Raw genomic sequence first — 24497 nt, forward strand, 5'->3', positions numbered from 1 at the left:
GATGGTTTGGAATACTGCAGTGGTAGAGATGTCACAGCTTCCTCAGGCAGCCTGGGCTCCATGGCAGCTACAGGCAAGTGCAGTTGCACTACAAGTTTTTGTATGCAACACTGCCAACTTCTGACTTATAATTCAGTTTGATTCTTGACCTGCTCATTATCTCTGCAGAAAAGACTCCCAATTATTTTGGCAATTAGTAACCTAAGGACTACTCTGGCATATGCAAATCTCCACTATCTAATATGAAGAAGGTTGTCAATCAATCTCTCCAGAAAATAATGCTCCTGTCATCAGCTAGGGCGTTTAAATAAATAGACATCTGAGAGAGTTTTACTCATGCAGCTTTTGTAATATGTAACTTTACAAGTTTAATTGGAATTGGAATTTATTCCATATTTACTCTGACAAAAACAGTCATTGACAAAACAATAGCAGCAATCCTCCCAGCCAAACTGGATCTATTCTTCCCCATCTCTTGCATTGGGTCAAATTTCAATGGAGAATGAATTTGCAAAGGACTAATAAAGTAACCCCTTAGGAATTTAAAGGACAAGGCTATAGAAAGATAGATTTCAAGGGAGTCCTTCCTATTTTTGAAATGCTTTCTTGATCACTTTTATAATAATGTTAATGTCTTTTGATATGATCATGAGTGGGCGATGCAGTGACATTTCTATCAATGTGAAAAAAATGGTACTAAAGAATGAGCTACCAAGTCTGTGGTTCTCTGAATGTGCAAGAATGTCAGTCACAGTCACTTCAATTATTCTACTCACTCCTATCCTGCCATGGAGGACACCCAGCTTCAGCCACTGCCTCTGTCACTCCAGAGAAATGTGTTTAACAGTTTGCTTATATCCTCAGTCATTGATAACTGTCCCTGCCCGTTCTCTCTCCACTGAATATTCCCAGTGGTGCAGGATCTTAAGGGAAAATTTCAGTACCAGAGTGGATGAAGCACAGTCTTTGTTATAGCAGGTGTCCTCCATGGCACAAAATCTTTTTCTTCTCCTACCCAACCATTTTCCACTTGAGGTCTGTTACGCCTTGAATACACTTACAATTATGGTGTACTTCTGAGACCTGAATTAACCCTGGATAAACGTCTTGAACACAGCTGATTATCCATAATGATGCACTTCTCCATGGCCACTACCCAGCAGTACCAATGATTATTTCTCCTGATGAAGTTAGGTCCACAGAGAGCTCAGATTAAACACTCTTGTGGATATAGTTCATGCTATTCACTAACAGGCTGAAGGAGAAATCTCTTTACACAGGTGTTTACTATTCATGCCATCATACAGAGTTAGATGTGGAAATTAATGGGGTTTAAAGAAAGTTGTCATGTTAGTTCAAATTTTCAGGGGGAAAAATAAAAACCCCAAAGTGTGACTTTGCCTGCAATCAGCCTAAGGAAACATTTCCTAAGCTCTTGGATATGGGCTGCTGTTCTGCCTCATTATGAATTAGAGTCCAGTAAATCCCTACTACGTTCAGCACAGCCAGAATTTTATATATAATTAAATCAAATGTAAAAAATAAATCTGGAGAGCTCATATCTCATTCCCACAGGACCATCCTTATCCAATAAGACCAGAATAAAAAAAGCCCAATCATTTTGTACTCTGCAGAGGGAAACACAGGCAGAACACCTAATGGATATTTAACTGGAGCAGTCATTTGGCCTATCCTACGTTCAGTTTTCTAAGCAAGAATATACACCTGTCTTAGCTCTTTTACCTTTTGCTGCAATTACTTTCCTAGTTTTCTTGGGGAATTTTGAGCCAATTAGGATTAAGATCATCCACAAACAGTCATATTTCAGGAATATAAAATATGAAACACCACGACCCCTTTTAGATACAGATAAATTTGACAAATATTCAGAGCATCTAAGCATAGATTGACACAGAGGTAGTAATGCAAATATTTTAATAAAGACCATTCAAAAGCTCACAAAAGCCTTACAGATTTAGCAAACTAGTTAGCCAACAGTGAGAACCTAAACATTTCTTCCACTTTCCTAGTGACACTAAAGTATTTACAGCCCTCAACAGCTTCTGTGAAGCTGTACTCTATTAGCTTCCTAAGAAAATATTTATATAAACAAACTTATGGCTACAAGGGGTGTGAGTGTAATGAAATTATCAAACCATACTTTGGAGACTTAGTTAGAAACTAACAGTGTTTGCCCAGAGAAATCTTTTCCATGTAGTGCAAGTAACCCACTCTAACAGCTTCCTTTTCCCTCTTGAAAATTATTTTGGGAATCCCCAGGAAAGGTTCTGTGTCCAGCACCGATTTCTGATCTGCAGAGACACATCCTTATAGGATAAACCACAGACCAGGAAATCATCCCAACCTTGCTCTTTTAAGAGTAACCAAGAAATGTTGCTCTCCCAACTTGTGTACAGTTTCGTGGCTCTAAACATATTTTCCTGTTTTCTTCCCCTCTGATGCCAGAATTACCGCCCTTGCCCCGGGTTTCCCACTCCCAGATAAACAGCCTATAAAATTGCTGCAAGGAGCCGAGTGCTGCTTTTCACATAGCCACACACAGACTTCCCTCACTGAGCCTACTCTGCGTGCAGCATCCACGCCAGCCTCCCAAGGAGAGAGATCATCATGTAATCGCCGAAATGCCGAGAAGTTCCTCCGAGCACAGACTACAGAGAAGACGGGAGCAGGGATGCTCTAAAATCGGAGAGTGCATCACATATTAAAAAGTAACTTCGGGGCAGCGCGTTGCGAGGCTGGAGGGCAGGCGGGGAAGGGGAGCCCGCAGCCACATGGTATATTCCTGCCTCTGCCGCTCTCCTCTCCCTCTCTCGGTCCTTCTCTCCGGCTGTCTCTGCCACCTCCCCCGGCCTTCCCCTCTCCCCCTGCCGCAGGCTGCAGAATGGGACACGCTCGCTCCCCGGCCAGCCGGCAGCTGTCACACAGCGCAGGCAGCCAGCAGCCGGCCCCGGGAGCGAGCCTACTCTGGCATTTAGGATGACTCACTGGAATCTGGCATTAATTTCTCTCTTTCTGATAGTGGACGGAGAACAACCAAAAAGCTACACTGGACTAGACCAAGGTAAGAGATTTAAGTGTCTTTTTTTTTTTTTTTTTTTACCCCACAGCCGCCCAAGGCTTCCAGGGCGCCAGGCTGTGTGCGAAAGCTGGCACTGGCACTGAATTCGGTGGGTGTCTCAACACCTGTCATTACATGCCATCAGTGGGTCTTTCTGGTGTTAACCCTGTGTGTACCACCCGGCTCCCCCCGGGGGCAGAGACTGCAGGTCAAAATATAACCTAGTGGCCGCATTTTCTCCCCTTAATGCAACTTTTGCGGCTGCACTGCCACCTGCTCCCGTGGATACAAGAAGCTTCTCAATATTGCCGAATGATGAGGCTTTTGTGTGGTGCTGCTGGGAATGGAGCGTAGCAGGCGTCTGTCATGGACTCCGTGTGGATTCATTCCCACAGCAGTTGTTTCAACACTTTAATGAGTTGAAATTCCACAGTCCACAGAAACGCTTCACTGTCATTCCCCCTCTCTCCGAGGGGTTCTCGTATAGATGCTATCCATTTTCGGGCTTTTCAAAAGTAGTGCTCGCTGAAATCACCAGAACAAGTCTGCTGAAGCAGTGCTGCACTACATATTCTGTCTGCATTCCTCTCTGCTTTTTCTGCTGTGAATCAAAAATTCAGCGTTGCAGGAGGGTTTTTGCAAGGACAGTAAATGTCTCTGGCACAGCAATTTAAAGGGAGAAGCTGCTTCTCCCTGTTCTGAAATCCTGGCAAAATATTCTCCTGTTTTCCGAGGAGGTACAGCATTTCTAGCTGAGTTATCTAAGCAGGTTTCTGCTGGGGCTGATTGACAGTTTTTAGTTGTGATTTTAATGGAAATCTTTCGCTGAATGTCTACAGCTTCATTTCTGTCAATCCAATGCTCTTTAGCAAATGGCTTTCTTTGGAGGGTGACACCTTTAAAATTAACCCAGGGTCACATTTTTCTAGACCTGCGAACAGAGTATCAGACCAGCTGGTGCACATTGCAGAATCCCACAGTCTTACCTTTGGATTTTAATGGTGTAACTGCAGTGGAAGACATTTGGCTTGGTTTACAGGTTTTCTGTACTGTGGAAAGTGTCACAATTGTAACTGAATTTAGCTGTGTTTCCCACACGGTTTTTTTTTGGTGTTTCTCTGCAATACCCTCCACGTTCTATTTGTTCAGACTTTCTGTGAGCTGGCAATAGGTTTATTAAGGGTTGACTTTCAAACCCTTTTTTAAAAGCTGCCCTGATATTACTGCCACGAAAAGGACTCTCTGCTCAAGGAAGATGACAGGTCCCACACTGATCACACCCATGGAGATCAAACAGGTATCAGCAGCTAGCAAAAAAACACCACTCAGCTTCCCAGTAGCCACCAAGACCCACAATCAGTTGACCCAGCATGGATATTGTTAGAATTAACTCAAACATGGCACAAATGAACACTCCCCTTAGCTACTACCCCTCCATGCACTCTTTAAAATAGATTAGGGGAAAAAGGGTTCTTCTTTCAGAGAATTTTCAGAAATTTAATACAGAGCTTTGGGAAGAGGTAGGACAACATCTTGATGTGTCAGCACGGCTTCTACATCATTTCCCATCAGAATATGGTACAATTTTCCACTTGTAAAAGTTGAAGGCATTTACCAACATTATGCTTTAAGATTATTTCTAGTCATTTGGACACGGGCAGAGACTTTGATACTTTTTTTGAAATTTATTTATTTTTCTTAGCATACAGATATGGTGCTTGGTCGGTGCTTGACTGAAAGGGTATCAGATTATTTCCAGGGAAAGTAATTCTAAAGTAGAATTCAGACAACAGATCATTGTGATTCTATTAACACTTGGTAGTATTAATGCAACTTATTTTTAAATTAGTACCTATTTATTGTACACCAGCTCTTAGTGACTTGCTAGGGAAGCACATGTCATAGTCTCTGGGGTCTGAGCAGCTATTTTTGAGCCTGTCTGGCTAATGTCTAGAATACAAAATTATCCTGCTCACAAGTTGGGCTTTTCTGTGTTATTTTCCATTCTTCTGAGATGTCAGAATATTATCAGTTCTCATCTGGGTGGCTCCTTTCAGGTGGAATCTTAGCCCATTTAAATGCAGGCAATTTACTGTGATAACAGTTTATTGTAACTTAGCAACAAGAGCTAAAAAAATCAAGTCACAGCCATAACACATGCAAACCTTGTATTGTGCTGCCCTGTACTCAGCAAATTAAACCCTTGAGATAAATGGCATTCTAGACCAGTCAGTTTAATATCATTAGCTGGGCTGGCCAGTTGCTCTAATTACAGAAGTCAAAGACTGCAGAAAGCAGCTGCAAAGTCAGCACATGTGCAAGGAGCCGTTTGTGAAGCAGAAACACATGCTTTAACTTCAGTCTTTTTTGTTGCAAGATGAATTATTAAGGAAACACATGGCATTTAGTATCACTGACAGAAAAATGGTCTGCCTGTGGTCCAGGTGGCAAGATTTGTATGAGTGGCATGAGGTTATCACTGGTCTTTGTGTGAAAGGCTTCATTCCTGGCATAATACTTTCACCAAAATAAACAAACACTTCCAGTGCTATTTCTCTATGATCAGACTCTTGGGTCATTCATTGCTGGTGAGGTGGGATGACAGCACAAGGAAAATCAGCACAATGCAACCTACTGTCCTACCTATTTTACTCAAAACAGAGAATCCACTATCAGTGAAACATGTTCAGGGACCAATAGGATGCAGGGCTGGTACCCTGGAACTGGGAGGAAAGACAGAGACATGCTCAACTCTGGCTCTCTGCTTGAGCTAGAAGACAAAATCAGCCACAAACCAGCTCAAAGTAGAGTCAGCTGCTCTAATGGGTGGCCAGGGATCCCCTCAGCTCTGAGTTTCACACCTTCTTGGCATTTCACGTCCAGAAACTGAACTCAGGAGAGGCAGGATTTTTGCTTTGGTTAATTAGATGGATTCAGTCTCACAACTGATTTCATTTAGAAAAGAAAAATGTCCAGACATCCAGTCTTCTCAAAAAATCAGCTTGAATAGAAGGTTCTTCAATTCTCTGGTAGTTCTGTATATTTAATTTGAGCATAAAGGTCCACCCAAAGATGAAGAGCTCTAAACAAATCAACAAGGTTTTACACATCAGGAAAGAACAAGCTCTTGATAACAACCTCAAGAAAGGTATCAAATCCATCCCAACAACTTGATAAACCATAGTCTGTCTGCACAGAGGCCTGCAAGAATGGATTACGTTCCATCTCCTTTAAAACAAGCACACTTAGCCACTTTCATACTCTCTGTTAATGTCACTGTAGCTCCAGCAGCTGTAGATCTATTCCCTGCACCCTGAATAGTCAAGGTTACCTCCTCCCCACTGCATACTGGTTTGTTATAAGGCAAGCCAACTGCACCTACAAGTAACACTTTGAACAGTTCTATTAATCATAATGAAGATGGTATTTCCAGTTGAATTTACACAAGCCCTGTTTTTAGAATAAGCAATGCTTTGCACAGTTTCCACTACCTTCTTGTAATTTGCTCCCATCAATTAAGATCAATTCTAATCTCAGTCTAAGATTGAGGACGTTTATAGGAGTTAAAGTAAGGCACATATGTGATGCAAAATAGACATCCAACCCTCAAGATTAGGCATTACCTTTTGAGAACAGCACTTTTCTTTAAGTAAAGAGGTCTTAGAATTATAAGACTTAGAATTATAAGAATTATAAGATTGTAGAATATTCTGAATTGAAAGGGACCCATCAGGATCAGCAAGTCCAACTCCTGGCCCTGCACAGCACCATCCCCAAGAGTCACACCATGGGCCTGAGAGTTGTTCAAACACTTCTTGAGCCCAGCCAGCCTTGGTGCTGTGACCACTGCCCTAGGGAGCCTCTTCCAGTGCCCAAACACCCTCTGGGTGAAACACTCTTTCCTGGCATCTTTCAAACACTCTGTAAGTTAGTAATGAATGAACTTGGCTTATAAGAACTACTGCTTTCTTTCAGTTCTTGCATTTTTCAACAAACTTTACCACACTCTTTTAGCATTTTCAGTCCAATAGAATTTGAAACTTTGACTACCTACAGTGGTGAAGGGTACATCCAACTGAAAAAGTAAGAGTAATGTAACAAATATGTAGTGTACTCAGTATATGTGTGGAAATAGTGTCAGAATCTAATATAAATACAAGGCAATATGTCCAATTTCAATCACAACTGTGTTGGAACAGACTCTTCTTTAAAATAAAAGCAGGAATTTTAGTTTTCTGTTTATTTTGTTAGGACTGATTTTTTTTCCATTAAAATCTGTATTATTTCTGTATTTATTTAATCCAATGGTGTGTATTTTCTCTATAATAAAACACAGATGATGCAGATTCCAAGGCACCATTTTAGTTCTTTCTTCCTTGAACAAAATAAAAACAATATTGTGTTTATCACAAAGTAGCTTTTCCCATACTCGAGCTTTGTCAAATTATCTTGTGATTTGTGAAAACTGGTGTCTTTCAAAACTGAACCAACAGAAAAATACTTTTTTTCTTCTCTTTCACTTCGTTAACGTGTGAAAAGTCTTTTCACTAAATATCAGCTTGCTTGTTTGTGTTGCTTTGATTGTAATTCAAATCTCCAAAATTATGAGGAAGATAAGTATGCTTATTCTATTCTCTTTAGGTTTTGAGGCAATTTCATTACTGACTTGTTGGCTAGTTTAGGAATGCTCTGTTAAAGACAATCTGTGTGAATAACCTAACAACTGTCCAATGGGAAACACTTGTGAAAGCAAAGGGTACACTCTCTAGGGCATTTCTCCTGCATGACACTTCTGAAATGGATGTTAGACACAATCTGAGTTTTCAGTTATACTCAGCAATGTCTGTATGGCTTTTCCTTCCTATTTCTCCTCGTGTCTTTCCCAACCTTTTCACGTTAATGGTGTGTATTTGAGAAAAATGTTCTTATTCCTCAGGGCACCGGCAATGTTGGGTAACATTTAACGAAACATGCATCATCCAAGTGTAGGTTACTCAGAGACCAATACCAGGATCCACATGGTGAAGCAACCAGAGTAAAAGCCAAGTAAATTGTTGATTTATAAGGAAACTTGGAGCCACACTTGAAGCCACGTAGCAATGATTTTTTGTATTGTGGAGATACTGGAGGGTTTATGGGACAAGACCAATGCATCAAGATGTACAAGAGCACAAAGTGTATGGTGGTAACAGGAAATGAGATATGTAACTCTCTGTTAAAGACTTCTTCCCAACTTTTGCAATGAGAAGACTCAAGTTTCTTCCTAAGTTGCAAACATTACAGATTCTGTCATGAAACTCAAAAAGATAAAACACTCAAAAATCCCATGAAACTGCATGCTGTATACACAGACATGTGCATGTGTGACACCAGAAAAGTTCCAGATCCTAAAGAAGCCAAAAACCACCCTCAAAACAGAAATACAACCACAGTTTTATGAATCACATTTGAGGCAAGGCTCTAGGAAAGTAATTAAATAGGAGTCTTCACATACACAGAAAAGAACATGGAATCTTCGAGCAGAGTAGCTTTTCTTCAGTTCCTAAACACCTACAAGCTCTGCCTTCCTCACAACTGCATCCTTACAACTTTACAGTCACTACTGTGTCATGTCTAATAGACTGAATATATAATAAACAAGAAATTATCCCATGAAACTCCAGGACACAGGTCATGAAACACATAAGCCCCTGCCATGGGAGCACACAGTTCAGGCTTTCTTCCTGTGTACACCCCCGGCGTGTGCAGCAGAGCACTGCCCAACCCTGCCAGGAACCACCTGGAACTGGGCATATCCCATTTACTGCTCTTGGAGAGCAAAACAGGACAGAACTGGGCCAGGACAGAGCTAAAATAGCCAGCCTCTGTGTTACCAGGAACTGCAGAAAGCACCTATGTTACAGCTGTTAACTTCTTTATAGCTGGTGACAGATTTGAGAGGGAAGGAAGCAATACAGAAAGCCTTGCATTTCTAAGAAAGCCAAATATTGGTACAGCTAGTTTCTTCAAGAGGGAAATGAAAGAAAGAGTTAATTAAACACACTGTCTATGGTTTGAAATATTAACCTAACATTGGTGTTTATCTCATGTGAAACAGCTTTAATGATTCTATTTACGCCTTTACATTTCTCTCATTGTTTTGCTCCCTGTCCTCTGTTGCCACTAGTATTATTACACTTTCAGTAGTAGTAATAAAACAATTACCGAGCCTCTCTGCTGTTTAATGGGTTTGAAACCTCAGGAGCTGAAAATAATTAAGTTGGATTTTTGTGCTTGCAATGGAGTTTGATATTTGACGAAAAAAAAATAAAAACCCGAAAGTAGCAGAAAGATCCATAAAGTCAAATGTGAGCCCTGAATGAGCCTGACTTCCAGCATACCACAGCAACCCTGTCATTTCATCCAATTTTACCTGTGTCAAACCTAATATCTTATGTAGGTAAGTCCATTATTATAAAAATAGTTTCAGATCTCAAAAATTATAATACAAGCAGCAAGTACAGGACCTTACAGCTGCTGATCACAACAGAGTGGGATCATTCCTGTCTTCACACCAGCTAACCTAAAGCCCCCTACCTGCAGCACAGTCATCCTGCCTAAACATGGCAATTTAATCTCAAAATGCATTTCTCACAGAAAGCTAAGAGAACCTTGAAAAAGAAAAGGAAACTGGTTAGAAGACCTGAGCTAGAATTCAAGAGCTGACAGGCACTTATACCATTTTTTATAAAAATACCCCCAAAAATTATAATTTCAGAAGTCTCAGGAAAATTGTAGCCACATCACACTACTAATTTTGGAGGGTTCCTGCCTGAATAATGTATTTTTTCTTCAGCATTGTTTCTTGGATAACATAATGGGGAAAGAGGAATGACTCTTAGGTTTAATGTTAATCAAAAGATTTTCAGTGCTGCATCTCAAAAGGAAAATGTAAATCTTAACTCAGTGCAGTTTCTTGCAAAGATAATGTATAAAGTTGTCTGCATACATAACATAAAGGATGCATACATAACATAAAGAATTAAAAAATGGAAGGATGGCTTTTACACAGTAGGGAAGAACAGGACAAAGAGAGACAACCCTGTGCAGCATTATAGTGGGATTTACAGAGGAAACTCCTCAGTTCCCTCAGCACTTCCTACAACTGCCTGAAAAACCTGTCTGCAGGATTGTTTCTGCTAATGAATAACATGAACACAGCTGAGGCAAAAAGGGAGCTATAGTGCACATGTGAAAATGAATGAAAGAAATAAGGGAAAGGAAAGGGAAAAAGAAAATAAATAGATGTTTTCCCAGTAATTACTCTCAACATTTCTGACACTTATAGTGGATTTAGTGATGCATCAATAAAGAAATAAGGATTAAGATGGATACAAAAGAAAACAAATACAAACTAAGGAATCATTAAGATTGGAAAAGACCTCCAAGATCATCAAGTCCAACCTTTAGCAAACACTACCTTGCCAAATAAACCATGACACTGAGTGCTACATTCAGTCATTTCTTGAACACTTCCAGGGATAGTGACTGTACCACCCCCCTGGGCAGCACATTCCAATGCCTGACCAGCCTTTCAGTGAGTGAAGAAGTTCTTCCTGATGCCCAGCTTGCCATTGGTGTAGCTTGAGGCCATTCCCCCTCATCCAGCCACTGGTTGTCTGGAAGAAGAGGCCCCCTGGCTCCAGCCTCCTTTCAGACAGTTGTACAGAGTGATAAGGTGTCCCCTGAGCCTCCTTTTCTCCAGGCTAAACACCCCCAGCTCCCTCAGCTGCTCCTCACAGGACTCATGCTCCAGACTCTTCACCATCTCCCTTCCCCTTCTCTGGATACACTCCAGCACCTCAATGTCCTTCTTGCAGTGAGGGGCCCAGAGCTGGACACAAATGGAATGAAACAAAGTTCCAAATGCAGCATTTAGGTGATGTAACAGATGTCCCCTCCCCGAAAGCCAGGGCTGTCCTGTGGTGCATTACTGTGGGCAGGAACCAGAACAAGTGTGTTTAATTCTAACCCTTCTGACAAGGCGTCTGCCCCTTCAGCTCCCAGCCCTCCTGCAGTGGGAGCAGGGATAATGCCTGCTGGAGGTGAGCTGGGGTAGGGGTGGGGGCTGCTGCTCTTAGACTCCAGATTCCACAGTAAAACACGGTTGTCACTCTGACATCAATTTATTGCACACTACAGAATCAATTCAACACCTTTCATCGTCCTGTCAATCATGTTCTGAAGCACTGCGGGACAAATGGATTTTCTCTGTGACAGTGGGATAGGGATCATGAATTCTGATCTTCTGTTGGACAGTTCAGTACCCATAAATTGTCAAGACAGCAGAAGCCATGCTGCATTTTAGTCTCCCACTTCCAGCGCACAAGAGTGCCCATCCAGAAGGAACAGATTATCGTAGAAGGTGGAGGTATGAGACAGTGATTCTTGAGAGGCACAAAAGAAATAAAAGGCCTAGGAACAACCACTGAAATATAAGGAACACGGTGCAAACATCTCCTTAAAAATACTGAAGTAGTACAGGACTGTAATCTGCTGAAGAAAGAAATATGGAAGAGAAGAACTGTGGGTGCCAGTATTTCACTAGTATAGAAGTGGAAAGATGTAGAACTAAGTGGGGATTTGATTGTTGTGACTCAGAGCTATGCTAAATCATTACAACTTCTTTTCACTGATCTTAGATTCCCAGAGCCAAGCTTTCTATGCCAGTTAACCTGCTGGAGATGAAAACTTCTGTGATACTAGCTGAGCATTTCAAGTAAGGAAAACCAGAAGAAAAATCAACAGAAAGAAATGCAGCCCAAGGTGTATTATTTAATCTATAATCAATGTATAGTCACTAAACAACATCATTGTTTTCATCTTCAGATCTGTACTGTTAATTCACTGACTAATATCCCATTCATATAATGCTTCTTGATATGTTTTGACAGCCAGAGAATTGTTCCTCCGCCTGAACTTAGGAAACAATTTATTCTCTGGGGTGAAAATATAAATACAAGGCACAGCAGAAATAGCCCAGTCATCCTTTGGTAAATATGAAAATTAGTGTTACATACATAGACTCTCATATGTATACCCTCATTAAGAAGCCTACAATCACACATGTCTGTGAGTACTCAACTACTTAGAAAGTAGAACCTAATATTGCTAAAATGTTTTTAATGTTATGACAGCACAAGCAGGACAGGAGGAGAAGAATAAACTAAATCCTTTCAAAACACAGATGGTATGGAAATTGTCCCAGAAATAAGGTAGAAGTAGTAAGGAAATTAAGTTTAAGGTCTCCAGTCTGGAATATAGTCTGATGTCCTGTAAGTGTGATCTCAGCGTTCTGTAGTGAGTCTTGTGTAATTCTATGTTAGCAAATCCTGTGCTTTCATCACCCACTCCTCAGTTCTGATCACTGTCCAGGGTCTGACTCCAAACTGCCAGCTCTTACCTAGGCCTCTGTGAATATAAATATCTGAATGTCTCCAATAGGCCAGGCAGCAGCTGACTCCAGGGTTTTAAAGGTCAATAATTTCTTTTTAAAAATCAATATATCTCTGGTGTAAAAGCTCCCAGCCTAAAAATGTGCTTAAATGGAAAATCCAACAGGGCTTTTTTCTAAGCCACATGAATTTTAACAATGCTCACACTTGTCAGTTTTCAGATCATCAGAAGTCCTTTGATAAGGGATAGGGAATTCTGAAGATTAATTCTGCTTCTTTCCAGAAAACCACCACTTCATCATCCCCTATTCACAGTTTCTCACAGATAATGGACACTATTCAACTGTGATGACTCAGGTACATTGAAACAGGAAAAGTGTGCAAGCAATAACCAAACAATGGCATTTTGCTGTGTCAAAGGGAAGTGGGCACAGTGTGCTTAGCTTCCCTGAAAGGAGCACTTTCTTTTAGCTCACTCTGTTCTCCAGCCATTTCTGTAAGAGTCATCACTGTTTCAAAAAAAAGAAGGGATTGTCTGTAATCCAAGAGAAATGGTTCAAGCTAACGCCCTCCCCCTACTCGTATAAATGCTTGTGCAATAAATAACTATCTAAGTGAGTGGAATCACTTGCTCTTCTCCTGGAAACTATTTGTTTGGTAAGCTATGATACATTTAATTTATTATTTATAGACCTAAGCTTTCACATCATAATAAGCCATATCGAGCAGACTTGAATGCTAGCATTTGAAATAAGCGTGATTGAGAAATGCGTTGGGTTGAAAAGAATTCAGATAATTTAAATTCCCTTTGTGCTCCATCTTTTACTGCATCCACAAGCAGCAAGGAATCAGAATAACTGCTACCTAAAGAAAACCTTAAAGGAAAAGTTACAGCAGGGTATAGCTCATGCAAGCAACAAGTGCCTACATAAAAATAGCTCTAAGTGTTGCCTTTGGTCAAGATTTTTAGACTCCTCAAAATCCCCTTGTAAGAGGGGTTTCACAGAAAATAGGCTAGGGACTAACACAGGACCCACAGGAGCTCAAGTTTCCTAAAATTAGGTCAGCACTGGTATAAAATTAGATCCAATGTTCTGCTGACCGAACTGAAAAGAGGAGGAGTAATTTGTAACCACAAATTCTTGAGGGTAATGATGTATCTTGCTGGAAGTCACCAAGTACAGGCTGCAAACTTGCACAGTGGTTAGCTCCCTCCTCTTCCCAACACTGCTAAACCTCATTTGAAGCCTGAACACAACCAAAACTTATAAATTAGCTATGAGGGACAAATTGTTTCAAGTCAAAACATGCAGCACAATTTAGACAAATGATTACACTCTATACTTACACGGCATTCAGTATAAGACTTGTTTGTCTACTAAAATTGATTTCTCAATTAAATTTTCTGATGAAATTGCTTTTGTTGGGGGGCATGGGGGGCTGTGAAACTAAAAATAGAAAAAACAACACACAAAACCATAATGTACTTCAATTCAAATCACCCAAACATTACAAGTAAGTTGGTGAAGTGGAGATTGTAATTATAAGAAAGCATGAAGTAGCAACCTTGGAACATACTGAACAATGATTGTGAACAATAACTTTCTAAAATCAATTCTAACCATCTATTGTCTACAACGCAGCTCTGAGGCTTAGAAATTAAGCTCTGGGGAGAAAGAAACACTGCTTTCTAATAATGAATGGACTGACCTTGTACTACAGAATCACCTGAGAAAAACATCTAGTCCCAAACAATCAGAAAGAAGGCAATACAAAAAACAATGTCCACTTCTATCTTACCAGTATTGCAGAATTATTTCAAATTTTTTTTCATAAATTTGTTTGACCTTGAGTAATATCATTCTGATCTGCAGGAACTTGTATTCCTACCCATGCCACTGTTCAGTCCCACTGAGGTCACATCCCTGTGGATCCCCCTCCAGAGGGCTGGGTGCATGGACTGACTTGGGAGGATCTTGCTGGCTGCAGCCAGCAAATGCAGAAAACCAGAACCACGTCCAGAGGAGCACCTGCTGCACTAAAATCCAGAAAAGCCATTTTTTGGATTGCCAGGATATTGGAAATTACCAAGGTTGCAAAGCAGACCTTGACAACTCTGGGACAGAATTTCCCTGTGTACCTGGGGAATAGGCTTACTAGTGAAATATAAGATTTTGTTGGTTTGCAGACATAGTTATTCCAGAAGATCAGCATGAAATAATCCAACCTGAATCTATCAAAGACTTGGACAAAAAAAAAAAGTCCAATTCCTCCAGCATCCCAGTATAGCAAAAGAAAGGCCTATCCAGTATAAAAGTCTAAAACTGACCTTCTCTCAGCCATCTAATGTCGACACTAGTTCAGTGTTAATAAATGACAGGTTAGGAAATAAGATCCTGGGCTACTGGCTTGGAGCAGCCTGGAATAGAGATTCTTAATAGTGTAAAGACTGATTAGCTGGAACTGTAAATTGCAAGGACTGTGACTCCCTCATTCTGCAGAGCTTGTGCAGCACATCAGAAGAAGGTTAATGAATGCCAGGGTGAGAAGTACTAATGAGGTAGCAAACAGCACTTTGAAGAGATCTGGCTTTTGGAGCTAGAGAAACACGTACCTTCTTTTCATATGATCACTGACTAGGAACTAAATTCCCAGCCCAGTCTCTACAGAGATGCTGAGTTATGGAGGAACTCCTCTAGCCTGTGCTGCCATAGCTTTTGAGGCTTTAACATACAGCTTCAGATCCAAATGAATAATCACATTATTGTCCTTAGCGTTCTCCAGGGGCAATGTAATGGGTACTTGCAATGCTGATGCCTTTAAGCTTTCACAGCAAACTTCCCTGTGCAGGCTTATCCCCTGCTGTGTTCCAAATAGCTCGTGTGAAACCAGGAACAAGCAACTGCTCTGGGAAGGGACAGTCAGTGACAATGGGTGTCATAACCAGCCCATGAGATGAAGCAGCATGCCAGGAACAGCACTACATGTACGTGCATTTATTGCAGGTGTGACAGCCTCCACGAGTAATGAAGTGCTAAAATGCATGCTGGTTTATCACAAACTGCTGGGAAGCATATTGTTCTCATACATGCTGGGGATCTGAAGTGCCAGTTGTGCTTATTTTCTAAAACTTCTTGGGTGAAGAGCTTGGCAATCTGCATGAGGTATTTCGTGGCTGATTAATTTTATAGGTAGTGCTAGGTAAGAACCCTCTAACTTACTGAATCCAATAGCAATTTTAATCAAACTCTAGTTGCTTGCTAGTTTGGAGACATAGGGTGCCACTTTATTGGCTTTTACAGACTGTTTGCTCTCCCTATATATAAGAAATTTAGAGAAACCTTCCAGCATACTTGTTTCTTTCCAGAGGAATGGAGCTTAACTGCAAACCTCAAGATTTCATACAAAAAGCAATTTAAGAACAGTGCAGTTAATAGATTTATACTCCCTTTTTTGGTAACTTTCTAACGTGTTAGCAACTACAAAAACAAACTTCAAATTTGAAAACAATTGGCAAACTGAAATACGAAATCCAAGGATGACAAAAATATTACTTCTCATGTAGAATACTGACCAGGTTGTGGAATGTTGCAAATAATTCTATCCCATAAGCAGTCAGCTAATATTACAAAATATGTGTATTCAATATGTGCCTAACCCTTCAAGGAAATGTGGAACTGAATCAGGATTTGTAGGAAATTCTATTTCAGCAACATGATCAACAAACAATACTGTGTGACTTTCTAGGTCTGCTCCCTTTCTATAATCTACACTTTTCTATAATCTCATTGTGTAAATCAACAAAAGCAACTTCTGAGCCCCTGTTCACGTGAATCCAGTGAATCTCTGGAAATCATTCTCCAGAGGGAGATTTCCTTTTGTCATCTGATGCAGCACCTTTGTGCCCAAACTCATCTGAAGGTGTCTATGCTTCAAATCTTTCAAGAACTTTACAAAGAATAAGTTTTCTTAATTTCTGTTTTAGATTCAGTATAATTTCCCCTACAGGATCTGTTCAAGCCCATATGTTCTTTCAAGGTCAGGGTTTTATCCTCAAGTTTGTAAGAGCTTTGGGTGAGTATTTTTATTTGTGCTTTAATGTTTGCTACTTTTCCCTAGATGGCATATTCTATGCCAGAGACAAAGAATTAGCTTCTCTGAAGGGTTTTGTTTATTTTTTTTTATTGGTTTTAAGTTACATTGTCGACTGAGGACACACACATTTTGGAAGTAGGAAAAAAAAAGCCTGCTTCAAACCAGGACAATGGAGATTTTTGAAAACCCAATCACTACACAACACATAAATGAATAGTTATTTTTATGATTATTTTTCTTATCTGAGTACTCAAACAGCAGCCTTGAAATAAAAACTCTGAAAACCCTGCTAACAGCAAAGGACTTACTTTGTTGATCAGCCTTATAGAAAGAAATAGGAAAAGACCTCGTGCTCATTAAAACTGATAGATACAGCTCGTTAGCTGAACTATATTACCTCTGACAAAGTGACAATTTCTGAATTCCATGCCTTTCCCTAAACTAGAGCATATGATTCCATGGATATTGTACAGCCCATGACACTGCTTTAGACACTTTGGCTCATCTTCCCTTACAATTGCTAGAGCAGAGGCAGCACAGAGACTCCCGTGCAAAGGCACAGGTTGTGCCAGCCTGCAACATCCACCCCTGATGTTTTTAGTAATTTGTACTACAACCCCAGCAGACTGAGGGCTCCAAGAGGTTTGAATCCAGCTCTCTCAAATGGATTCATACTGTCTTAGCTATATTCTACTTTAAAAGCACAGGTGCAAAATCAAGCCATCAAGTTGGACGTGTATTTGCTGGCTTTATCTAAGCCCTTGTTACACGTGCATTGCCTATGATAAGCCAATTAGGCTCTTTTGAGACCTGATACCATCTGTTGGAATCACTGGCAGCCCAGCAGGCAGTAGTGTCTCAGCCCCTCAGTGGGTTTCACATTTTACCACTTAGAAATCCCAATCGACCTCCCCAGGGCCAGAATGAAATAGAAAAGAGAGAAGCTTTAGTCCTTTTCTATCGTGAAATGAGGAATAAGAGACAAAAGCATGCATTTTTGTATGTGTAAAGTCAGTTCTTGCATTTCCACACTCACCACACTTGTGATTTTACCTTGAAGAGATGAAGGTTTTCTGTTGCCATAGCAGCCATGTTAACAAATAGCAGCATAGCTTTTACACAAATGATGTGATTGTCAGGAGTTGGAGATAGTCTAACAGGCTTTCTATTAGATCCCCCCCAAAATACACACTTTTTAGCTAAAACATATATGTCACTTTTTCTTTTCCATATTGTGTATTTCTCATTTCACGACAGCAAAGGTTTTTTTTTATATAGGATATACCTTTACCAAGAGCTTCTAAATTTGATATACCTTATCTTTCGTGCCTTAGGAAGGCATCACATGATTGCAGCATTCTTTAAAAGGCATAAACTGATTTGCATTAATGCTTCTCTGTGAGCTAAGTGGGGGGCTATAAATACAGCGCCTGTCTTCAGGATTACTTCGCAATTTTGCTGATCTGAAGGGAAAAAATAAAAGCCGAGGAAGGGAAAATCAGATGGAATGGGGGAGAGATTGTTCTGTAGATCATCCAAAAATTAATGATGAATCTGTTGCTTCCTTTAAAAAGCAAAGATTTATAAAAGCTAAATTCTGCAGTCTTCAACACTTGAACATTTCCATTGCATGGGTTTAGAATAAATTACTGTTAGTCCTCTACAACAAACATTAACTTTGGCAGATTTTACTCTGGGATAGAACAAATTTTGCTTTTAGCTGAAGTATAGTAGCAATAACAGTTTACACTTCTTTGGTCCCTTCCATCTTCATACTTTCCTTCAAAGCACTTCAAGTATCAGATATCAAATATCAGGTATTAATTGGAAATACAGCCACATTTTAAGGATGAATAAATTAAGATTCCACCTCTAGAGGATGGGAAAAGGCTGGGGCATTACAAACCATAGACCGTGGTAAACAAGAAGAGGTGATTAACTATTCTGAGCACCTAAGCACTTGCTCAGCCTTTTATAAGCTGAAGAAGACAGATAAAGTTCCCCAAACAATGTCACATTTAAAAATTTATGTGTCTATTTAAATAAAACCAAAGTATGTGTGTACAGACACTTGCTTAAAAAACAGCCACAAACTTTAGCTGGCTGAAGTGTCTCTTTTGAATTCACATCGCATCTCCTCAGCCAAAGCAATGACTTAGCCCCTGCATTAAATTTACTTTCCACTTCACACAGCTATTATACTAGCTCAAAAAATGGCTTTCTTCCAAAATCTTAACTAACACCATGTCAAAAACAGTTCAATAGAATTACTCTCTCATAACACCCAGCAGCCAGCATTTTAGACTCTAGTTATACATTTCCAAGATACAATTTTACAGCAGAGCGAGGAAGTAAATTAAATTAAATTAAGTCCTGTTTTTACTTATTTTGTATCAAACAAACACAGAGGGGAAGGGTCTACTCTTGTTACATACAATTTCTTTTACCCCTACAATAAATCCTGTTTCCATTGGGCGCCTTGCATCCATATCGGGTTGGTTTGGTAAAACAAAGTAGCCATAGATAAACTTCTGTTCATCTGTTTAAGCCCACTCTGCACTTTTTTACACACATGCTACAAATCCAAGATGAAATGGGTGCTGCTAGGAAGACTAATTTCTGAGAGTTTTCTCATTCCCTCCCCTATTAACCTACCAAGTCTCTGTAAAGATTGGCTTCAACATTTTGAAAATGTTAGCAGCAAATATTCCTTGCCAACAGATAGCAAAGGAGCCACCAGGGCAAATTTCCATTATTTTATATCTTCTCAAGCTGTATCACCTTGCTAGGATAAGCAGATGCTTATTTCACCTACCTTTAAAGCTGACTGAGCGCTTCCTATGTTTTATGTAGGCAGCACCTTGGAGAGCCTGCACGAGCCAATCACACTCTGTGCTTATTTCCACTGGGATTTCTCTCCCAATATATTCTAATTATGCCCAAAACATTTATAGAACAGCTTCCATTTTAAATAAAAAACTCACAAGCCTAATATGCCTTAGAGCAAATTTACCTACACCAGGCACACAGAGCATTTTGGCAGCTTTCAGTTCTACCACAATGCACATTTTGAGGATTTCTGCGAACAAAATAACATATGCCTGCCTAACACTTCAGTGAGAATTTAGATAGATATATATTAGGCTATAACTGTATAATATGGGGTGATATTCTGACTATAAGGACTAAAATCTACCAAGGGTGGAAAAACTGTCAAATGGATGTTAAATGTCCATCAGCTTAAAGAGTATTGATTTTACATCCTATTAACAGTAGCCTTCACAGAGTAGCATTCTTCAACAGGATTGCTATAAGGTTTGGGGTTTTTTAAAATTTTCTTTGTTTAAAGAAATTGGAACTTCTCATAAGAAATTTAATTGAAAAAGATTGAACTTTTTCCAGTCAAGAATGAACATATTGATTTATAATAAAGCAATAATGAGTAGGCTAGGGTATATAAGTGGGACAGGTAAGTCTCTCTTTCAAAACTCTGAGAAATATCTTATGAAACCACATTGCCTGTTTTCAGGAAATTTCCCTTCCTAATATGACAAGTGAGAGAGGTTTGTTGCCAGTGCCTCTGTGCTGCGTGGCTCAGGTTTAACTGTGGTGTGCACAGGTAAAACACAGATTTTTGTGTGGTGTGCACCAGATTCAGCACTTTGCCTGGGTTTCCTAGGAGTTCTAGGTGGTGCACAGGCTGGTTTGGAGGATAAGTTTGGAGTGAAATGGCTCAAGGTTTTCAACTCTATTTACTTTACACATATTTGAATTGCAAGGCAAGTAAAATAAAAGCTTACAAGGGCAGGAAGGCCAGACATGCAACATATGCAGTAAGAAGGGTTTTCTGCAGCTGCTTTTTCTTCCATACGTGACTGGTCACAGGCAGACAATCTCATGCCAGAGTTGCAAGCAATTATTCAAGCAAATAATCAAGCTCATGAAGATCAAGGAGAATATCATACATTAACTCAGAGACCTTGGCAGTAGAACATCAAAACTAAACCACAGGAAGACTAAAAGTGTGGCTTGACAAAAAGTTATTATTTAGATGTACCATACTCTGTCCATGCCACATAGTGCAATGCTATGCAGAGACACCCAAACTAACCTAAGCTAATAAATTAGCTGAAGTGCCTTAATTCTCCATCCAAGTTCATGAATTCTTTTGAGAAGCCTTTTGCTGAAATGGTAAGTGTAGGCATGTCTGCATGACACTAAATTATGTCTCAAAGATTTAGAGCAGCAGGCAGCTTTGGCAGATTTCAGATTTTAAGAAAAATGAAGAAAAAAATAAGCCCTTTGACTTTTGTAACTAACTGCCTGCCCACTGCATTAAATCACACTCTATATGAGAAGTCAGTTAGTATTGTTGGTTTTTTTGTTGTTTATTTGAGAAATGTTGTTTTGGTAATTAAGTAAAAGTACACATGTGGTGTGTTCAAGGAATTTTTATTGTGCTTGAGGAAGAAGCCAGGCTGATACAGCCATGAAAATTGAACCACTCCATTAAAGCAGAGAAAAACATAGCACACACAGTAGAAGTGCAAGCTGCCTCCACAGCTCTGACAGCCAAATGACATCAATCACAGCCACAGGGGGATGGATTTAAGCATAAGGGCAGCACTGCACCTCTCCAGCCATACAAAACCTGGCCTTACTGAGTGCTTGTCAGGGAGTGCCAGCAGCATGGCGAGGACAGCTGCCCACATGTCATCAGCTAGACCCATCGGTTTACTGAACACACAAAGCCAAACAGATGACAGGGAGTTACAAATTTTTGTCATAATAACCAGAGGAACAAAGATTCTTCATGCCATTACTAATCTTGTGAGCACTTTTGTTTTGTTATTTTAGCAGACACACCGTAGGAGAGATGCTGGCCCCCAGTTGCATAGTTTGTTGATCATATGTGGAGAGCAGAACTTTACTCAGCCATGCACAGCCACAACCTTTGCTGCTATAGGTTTCTGCTGAAACCTTCTGACATTACCCCAATTCAATACTGCTACTGCCCAATTTTTGTTGTTCTCATTTCTGTGCCAAGAAAAAGGAAATCACCATCAATGTTGCATGTCTTCCTGCTATCTCAACATGCACAGAATGCAAGACCTTTTGCAGAGGACAGCATGACAACATGACAACAGAGAGAAATTAGGAACACTCAACTCTTTGCCATTCTAGCTCATTTTTCATACAACAGACATTCCTGAGTTTCATATACAGTGATATTAAGGCTCTTCCTGGAAGTCATGAAATAGTGCAGTCATTTTGACTGGATTCAGAAGTGGAAGCTGGAAGAAGACACTCCACCACCCCACCAGTCTCAGTCTCTCTCACACAGGCAAAATTCTGCTTTTTTTCAGCCTGAGACACATCCTGATGCTCACCAGCAAAAAGCAGCCTGGGTAGGTGGGCTGGAGGGGCTTGGTGGGGAAGGGTACAGGAACAACATGGAACAGCTGCAGTATTGGCATCACTCTCTCAAGACCCGGATTAAAGTCCCACCCTTGTGACCTTGGGCAAAATATGCACAAGCTGGGCCTGATGTGCACTGAAATTCTGCTCTTTAAGCTAAAATCAGTCACTACTGTACAAACATCAACATAGCCAGACTGAGCCACTGGTCAGAAAGGAACACAGCACAGATAGAAGGGCAGTCTAGGAATTTTTGCAAGACCTTTGTTCAGGCTGTTTTGGGGCTTACAAAGTGTCAGAAACTCCAGAGAAGTTTATAAAGTGTAAGCATGAGGCAGGAAAGCTGATAGTTTTAATTTAAGACTCCTGCTTTCTAAAAGTAACAAAAAGCAGAGAAGTCATTGCTCAGCACAGGAGACAGGTGTAACAGCTGTCACCTAGGGGTAGGTCAGAAAAGCCCTGCTTGCTGGGTTTGTGTTTTTTAATCTGGAAGAGAAAAAAACAGTATTAAAATAAAGAATAATCCTTGAGAAGGTTATCAAGAAGGTGGAGACGGGCTCTTTACTGTGGTACTGGATGTGAGACAATGGATATAATTTGGAAAAACAAAAAAGAGTTTCATGCTGGGCATAAAGAACATGTTTTGCCATGAAAGTGGTCAAGCAGTGGAATAGACTGCCCAGGGAGGTTTTGCCATCTCCCTCATTCCGGGTTTTCAAGACTAGATCAAATAAATCTCTGAACAACTGGGTTTGTTCTCACTGCTGACCCTGAGTTGAGCTGGAGTTTGAGCTAGAGACCTTGTGAGGTTCCTTCCAATGTGATTTATCCTATGATCCTAGGATCTGCCAAAAATAACCCAGAGATAATTATAGAAAAACAATCCATGCATAGGAAAAATCAATGAAAAATTCAGTCAAAGAGGAGAGAAGGCATGTATAAAACAGAGAGAAAAGCCTTACACATAACTCTTTCAGATGCATATCGAGACATATTAACTTTGCTTTTGCAATGTATAAAAGGTTCTATTTGGAGAAGAAATGCTACCATACTTGTGAAGAAAACAAAATTAAAGTACTTTCTCATCAAAATTGTCCCACTACAATAACCTCCTAACAAAAAAAGAGTGTTTATGATGAATATTATTTTTACAAAGTTTATTTTAACTTCTTTCACAAGATAGCAACATTTATTTATTCAATTTCAGGGAAAATTGACTAAAACAAATGGACAGTAGAAGTCTTCACCCTATGCCAGCTAGGAAACCTCTTCTCCTTTTCATTCCTTAAAAGTTTAGTAGCTATTCTCCCATCCTTACAATATTCACCAGCTTTTATTTCTCCTTTTATCTCTCTCAGTCAGTGGGTAAAAGGAAAGTTTCACATTGTTGTCCTGTGATTCATCTGGAATGCAAAACTATCCTTTTAGTGTGACATGTGGTGTTAATCACCATCTTCCTGTCACTTCTTGTCAGAGTTGGCAATTTTCTAGCATCTTCACTTGGTGGCCACGTACATCATTTCCCATTTCTTTACTTCATCTAAATCTGGCTAGCAAATGCAATTAAACCCATCTATTTCAAGAGGGCTTCCTTTCTTTTTTACATGTTCAGGACCTGCCTCATGTTTAGAAAGCATCAGATTAACCTACTCTCAATCCCAGTGGATAGAAATCAACACATCTTTTAATTCACGGGTTTTTGTTTGTTTTTCTTCGTCCATGCCAGTGTACTCCTCTCAGCTATTTGTTTGTATGAGGGGAAAGCCAAGTACATTTTTCCACCCCTGCCAGTAAACTGATTGTTCTTTGGCTCAAGCTGCTCAATATATTCCAGACTAGAGAAGGGAAGTTACTTGTCCTCAACAGCTTGGCAGTGTTCTGATATGTTAAACAGATGCTTGTTTTACACCCAATTCATAACTGCTTATCACTGGTGGACTTAAAGATCTTATACATTAGCTCTTCTTGACTCCCAGGGGTCAAGATGTGCATTAAAACACCTCATTTGTTTCTCTTCTGTGTTTGTCCTTTGTGTTAATCCTGTTGGAAAACTTTGTTTAGCTCAAGTTGTAGCATTAGGATTTGCACATGGTTCTTGGTACAGGTCCTTCTGAGTACCTAAAATTTCACAGACAATTCCACTGCTGAACTCCTTGTGTCCATTCTCACCAGGAAGCAAACTCAAGGAGAGCTGTGAAAACTGCAAACAGGTAACAGCAATATATGATGAACTTGCAAAGGAAGTGCTCAGTCTCACGAAAGTGCTTAGTTCTTGGACAACTATGTAATGAACAGCTCAAAATTCCCTTTTGTAATTCTGCAGCTAATACATATCAGTCTCCCTGTAGCACCAAGGGGAAATGGAAAATTTGTTTTGAGTTCATAAATACTTCCTTAAAATAAACCCTAACTTCTACAAATGTGTGATGTTAGGAATGATCTTTTGGCCATCCATTCACTCATTGCCTAAT

The 24497-nt window shown here is 40.0% G+C and overlaps 1 protein-coding gene across 2 annotated transcripts in view; it reads left to right on the forward strand.

Annotated features, from left to right (window-relative positions):
- The first annotated feature begins 2564 nt into the window (after positions 1–2564).
- The window catches only part of RASGEF1A (RasGEF domain family member 1A), a 154608-nt gene continuing 132675 nt past the window's right edge, over positions 2565–24497 (forward strand). For both annotated transcript variants that reach the window (XM_088059789.1, XM_088059791.1), the window contains exon 1: positions 2565–3082. The gene's annotated coding sequence lies outside the window, so the exon portion shown is untranslated. The remainder of the gene's footprint in view (positions 3083–24497) is intronic.

This window comes from Pseudopodoces humilis, chromosome 9 (assembly GCF_049639895.1).
Source record: "Pseudopodoces humilis isolate 2021_Gansu_Grassland_sample_001 chromosome 9, ASM4963989v1, whole genome shotgun sequence".
NCBI classification, from domain to species: domain Eukaryota; kingdom Metazoa; phylum Chordata; class Aves; order Passeriformes; family Paridae; genus Pseudopodoces; species Pseudopodoces humilis.